Consider the following 6,620-nt stretch of genomic DNA (forward strand, 5'->3'; position numbering starts at 1 on the left):
TATAGGGTTTTGTTGTTGGTGTAAGTGTTTGCTTTGAGCAGTCCCAACAATTAAAATACCATAATCATCTAGCTCTCAGCGTTGATAATGCAGTGAACGTGCACAGTGTCTGATGAGTCAAGCAGCTAGATCTGGTTTATGATGTTCTGACAATACAGATTGGGGGTTTCAAAGACGATGAATCACGTGATCAACTAGAATGCTGAAAAGAAATATGTTTTTGGCTTTGAGTTGGATATATTTGTTTGGTGTTGTGTTTTGGTTGCTGCTTGAATTTCCCGTCACTGGAGGTCCAGTCAGTGTTGGTACAGGTGATGTGTTTATTGAGATTAGTATGGATCACCTACAGTCTTAGCTTCAAGATCTCTCACAGTTCACTGATGTACAAAATGCACTGATACATACAAAATGCCAAGAGCATTAAAATGATGCCAAAAATTATACTTTTAGTAGCATGAGAAATCCTACTTAACATTTAATATTTAGTCAGAGGTTCGGCAATATATGGTGTGTTACACATAGGAACACATTTGTTTGTTATATCGAAGTACATGAACTTTTGCCTCAGAATGACAGAGTTCCCAGCATCTTATCCTTGTGTTTGGGCACCCTCATTTGGTGCATGTGTACAACTGCACTAATGCCCACTAAGGACTGGATTTAAACAAGAATGCACACGTGTCTGCCTCAACCTGTATTTTAACCACAGTCTTCTACTTTCTGTTGTTCATGTGAAATAAGGGGCATTTGAAGTGCAATGCATCTTTGCATGTATTTGCCTGCGTTTACCCATTAATGATCCTTTGAATAACCCCACTCTGTTTATCGGTACACAAAGTTGGCGGGGCATAAACATCAGAAATCTTTGAGATTGTTTGTCTTGGTTTGATTGCTTGGTTTAACCATTCTCATCTTCCCCCACCAGCCTCTTTTCAAATTGTACAAGGGTGAGAAATTGTTTTTGCCTTCCAACAATAATTATTGAATTTATTTAACTAAATAGATCAAGGGTAGATGACTACATAAGCTAAAAAAACAATTGAGCACTGAGTAAAAACAACCACAGTTCTCTTAAACTTACATATTACATATATATGATAATATTATTTATATTGTCAATAACTATAAAAAATAAAAGGTCATCATTTTGATTATCCAATTCATTGTTCAAAATATAAACATTTTAGTGGCTGTTATAAAAAGAATGTTTCATAATAGATTTGCAAGCATGCAACAGTTAAGTAGCAAGTATGTATTTATTTATTTATTTATTTATTTATTTTTAGGCTGAATAACATGGCTTTCCTGCACTCCTAAAAATAAAGGTTCTTTATTTTTATTTAAACATATTAATAGCCACAAAAATGTGGTTCATGCAACATGTACACACATTACAATAAAACAAAATTATATCAAACACAGCTGAATTTTTTCGTTGTCATTTAAACATATTAATAGCCACAGAAATGTAGTTCAGGGAATGTATTACGATGAAACTATATAACCTAGAACAAATAATGGATTCATGACACCAAAAATCACTGTTAGATTTACCTAAAACAAATGTATCTCTTGTTTAACCACTACAGAATTTCTCAGAGCCAACGGTAAATGGCTAGCTAAGGCAGAACACATCCAAAACTGTCTCCGAAATTGGCGAAGCACATTTTCAAATAAGCGCTGTCTTTATAAATAAATGGCAAATTTGAGTTTTAAACAGCATTCTCGTCTGAAATACTCTTAAAACTACATTTCATATCACTATAACAGTAATATTTTGAAAATGTATGCAAATAAATGGTGGTGTGATCTTTATTATACTGTAGATCCTGGTTCGTGCGATGGAAACACAATGGTTCCAATAGATAAAAGAACCTTTATCATCCATGGAACCTTTTCATTCTGTAACAAGTTCTTAACAGTGAAAAAAAGGTTCTTTAGATTATCAAAATATTTCTTCACACTAAGAAAAAAGCGGTTATTTTATTAACCAAATCTTTGGGGAACCAAATTGGTTCTTCTATGGCATCGCTTCTATTTTCATCGTATTGAAAACCCCCTTTTGGAACCTTTTATTTTTGAGAGTGTGAGTTGAGTGTAATGCTAGTGACTTATTGTTTATAGGCTATGCTAGTGATGACTTTCCATGGATGAAACACTGATTGCATTCTGTGTTCTGTCATGCCACATTAAAAATATCATCACATCAAGTAACAAGCACAAAGCTTATTGTAAATATTGGATGGTAGACATGCTATAAAGATTGTTTAGTCAAGTTTTGTTCATGCATCGACTGAAAATGGCATGAACTCTTGCACTGTAAGATCAATGAAAATCTATGTATCAATATTGTCAATACAGTATTCTAAAGTACACTATATATATTGTAACCAAAACATGTTATAAATTAGAATACTATCTACTATTGGCTGCCTGCAACACTTCAAGGGTATTTATTTATTGTTTTTAACATATGTAAAAACTAAAATCTACTTAAATGTATTAGCAAACTTTACATGCTGTAGGGTTTTTACATTTTAAATTTAGCTCAAAGGGAAATCGAATATGATTCAATAGGGAATTTGAACAGAGTCGCTGTTTTAGCATACCTTTCCTCTTACTGTGGTGAAAAAGAGGAATTCCAATAAATTTAGCTTTCATATGCAACTCTTTTTGTATACATTTTTAGCTCGCACTGGGAGCCAGGCTCATGTGACGTACCGTTCATTTAGTCCTGTCACAGACACTAGCAAAAGACACTGCAGTGCACTCTTGCATTGCATTGACTGGCTGAGAGACATAATCTATGTCTCTTGCACACCGTTAGACGATTAAAGACCCTTCATCGCTGAAAAGAACTTTACATTTTCCGAATGAGTTCCCCCGCCTGGACAAATGATCTAGGTGCATGACATCAACTGTTAAATAAGCTCTGGGACCAAGCTATTCATTCTACTTTGTGGCTTCAATGTAATGTGTGTCCCACCATGAAAATCCTATTTTCCACCCTGAGCAGGTAAACGACAGGCTGGGCTAGTCAGTATGCAAGTTTAATATGGAGATTTTAGAACTGTCTGACAGACTTCTTCAAAGGCATCCGTGTATAAAAGCACGTCTTGTTTTGTTTTCTGTTGTCTTTTGAAGTGAGCAAATTTGGAAGGATAAAATGGAGGCCTTTTCTGAAAGAAACAGGAATCCATAAGTGGCTTTCAGAATGTCTTAACAGGATCAATATGGAGAAAAAAACTCTCAAATGGTTTCTACCTTTTGCATTTTATCCTAAAAGTGTCAAAATACAATATTTGGCCAAAGTTAAATGGACACTCAACATGCCACCCATATGTCTTTTTTTTTTTTTTGAAACACCAAAGAAGATATTATAAAAACTATTTACTGTTTTTTTTTGTCCTCCATGAAATAAATAAATACATACATACAGCCAAAAAATACAGCTTTTATTTACATTTGAAGTAAAAAAAAGTATCATGTCCAAAATTATTCATACCCTTTGCAAACTGTCACAGTCTATTGGAAATTCCAAAGTTCTATACCATTCCAAATAGTCCAAGCTGTTCTAAAGCATCCAGATTTACCTGATTCATTGGGAACAGCTGTTTAATCAACTCAACAGGTGAAAAACAGAAGCTCTCTGCTGTTGGTTTGTGGACAGTCATGGCTAAGACAAAGGAGCTCACTGAGGATCTGCGGCTGTGCATTGTGGCTGCTCACAAGTCAGGAAAGGGCTATAAGACCATATCTAAATGTTTTGAAATTCCAATGGCTACAGTGCAAAGTATTATTAAAAAATACAAGACGTTCCACACTGTGAAAAATCACCAAAAACCAAAGTGACAACTGTGCTGTGCTGTTTCATGGACACAGACCAAGGAGGACACCACTTCTCCAGATAAGGCACACAAAAGCCTGCTTGGCCTTTGCAAATGCTCATCTGGACAAAGAAGACGACTTCTGGTCTTCTGTTTTATAGTCAGATGAAATAAAAATTGAATTGTTTGGCCAAAAAAAGGGGAAGCCTTCAACCCTAAGAACACCATCCCCACTGTCAAACATGGTGGTGGGAACCTAATGTTTTGGGTTTGTTTTTCAGCCGGTGGACCAGGGAACCTAATCACAGTAAACGGCACCATGAAAAAGTAGCAACACATCAAAATTCTCAACAACAACATCAGGCAGTCTGCAGAGAAACTTGGCCTTGGGCACCAGTGGACATTTCAGCAGGACAAAGACCCAAAACACACAGCAAAAGTGGTGAAGAAATGGTTAGCAGACGAAAACATTAACGTTTTGCAGTGGCCCAGCCAGAGTCCTGACTTAAATCCAATTGAGAATCTGTGGAGGGAGCTAAAGAACAGGGTGATGGCAAGAAGACCCTCTAACCTGAAATAGTTGGAGCTCATCGCTAAAGATGAATGGGCAAAAATACCAATGGAGACATCCAAAAAGCTGGTCAGCAATTATAGGAAGCGTTTGATTGCTGTAATAGCCAATAAAGGCTGTTCTATTGATTATTTAGAAGGGTATGAATAATTTTAGACATGCCACTTTTTGTTCAAATGTAAATAAAAGATGAGTAATATTTTTTTTTTCCCACAATGATGCTGTACATCATCTTATTATCTTCTGGGAGACATCTGTGTTATTTCTAATTAAAAAAAAAAAAAAAAGAAAGAAAGAAACTTGCTGGTTGAATGAAAGCAACTTTAAGTCAGAATTTGCCAGGGGTATGAATAATTTCGGGCTTGACTGTATATATCCTATCAAAACTTGCTAATAAGAAGATGGTGTTTACATACTTTAAGTTTCATATAAAATGCAGAATAATATAGAAATATAGCAGGAATTTGAATTGCTCATACATCTCAGTAAGCTGTATGTTTAAAATTATAGTTTAGTCAGACAATCATTTGTTGCAGAGCAATAGACAATAGTTGGCAGAAAGCTGTCGACACCTGATAACTCAAGAACATTACTATGAATGAATAAGATATGTAAAATATTGAAGGTCTCAAATTATGTTATCTGTTTATAGACAAGGACAATGTGAGGACTTGTGATTAACATTGAAAAAAGTTTATTTTTTTATCTTTATAATTACAGATAAGGTGAGCGCTCTAATCCTAATGCAATTTGCACGTCTAACAAAAGTTGGCAAACCTGTTTAAAAAAGAAAAAAGAAAAAAAAACTGAATATGACAGGTATCACGGTAAATTTGTGAGGTTAAAAGTGAGTGTTGTACCTCCTCTCTTCTCACGATTTGCAAGTAACTTGGAAAGTGGAGAAACTGACTCTCGTATAAAAGGGTTCAAGTTTTGTATTGGTTTATTATAATGTTATTACATTTTTATATAATTGTAATACATTTTAACTTTCTAACACTAAAGCAATCACTGATTTATTCTGACTAAGAATAAAGCTCTTGTTTTGGAATTTGCATATCATTTTGCTGTAATATGACATGAAGACAAATAGATTTAGTTTTTAGAGGGCATTCAAACCATTTTTACTGGCAGTGATGAAGCTTTTTAAGTGCCCCTGAATAAATTCCACTTCTACTGAGTTCACATTCAACACAGTGTCCTCTAGTTCAACTGAATGATCTATTGCTGCTCGAGGTCATTTGCATAAATGAATTATTTGAACATATAAAATAAGCCTGAATACTAAAGTGTATTATTTCACCTAAAGCAAATATAATCATGACAAATGGGGTATCTCCGAGTATTATTATCAGCCTTTGAATTACCAGCTTCCTTATTTAACCTCACTTGAACAAGCCAGGCAGCCAATCATTTTGTCAGTTAACATGTCAGTTACACCACCCGCCAATCATGTCTAAGCTGATCTATGGCTGTATTCAAAGTTAATGTCTGGTTTCTCAAAAGCAATTACAAATCTTTTTCACACTGACAGCATCAAAAACGCAAGCCTTGCACGACACTATTAAGGTACGCCTAGGTGCTGCTATAATGACAAATTAGGAATGCCACTGACAATAAGAGCATGGGAATTTTATCATCATGAAAATTATATATTCGTGTCTAAATTTGTTTATATGACATATGTTGGGATTGATTTTCAATTTCAATTTCATTTTTTTTTTTTTTTTTTTTTTTAAATGTGGTTGCTAACAAGTATCTAAATGGGACTACAGAGAATGTCAGACACATTAAAGCCATTACAGTGAACAGGAACATTCATCTAATTACTTGTCTGCTTTTACAGCCTCATTGTGTCAATTGCACTCTTACAAACTACTCTAACTAAAACTTTTAGGTTTTTTTTTTTTTTTTTTAGCTAAAAGAGTTACATAAACATAATGGTGGTGACCTCTAAGTTCTAGTGTAGTTAATTTACAGTATAGCCTATGTATATATTTTTTCAAAATTCAAGTTATCATAAACAAAATAGAATCATAAACTTTTATTGTACAGAGCTCATTTTCGCCAATAATCCAAAAGTCAATTGAAAAATCCTTTTTAGGCTTATTGGTTTATGAAGTTGCTTTCAACCAGATATCAATCAGTTCACACAGTTATCTGCAACATTTCAGAAATGCATGTAAAGAATCGACAGCATAGGCAACAATAGATTCATCTAA

Source organism: Garra rufa, chromosome 11 (assembly GCF_049309525.1).
Source record: "Garra rufa chromosome 11, GarRuf1.0, whole genome shotgun sequence".
NCBI classification, from domain to species: Eukaryota; Metazoa; Chordata; class Actinopteri; order Cypriniformes; family Cyprinidae; genus Garra; species Garra rufa.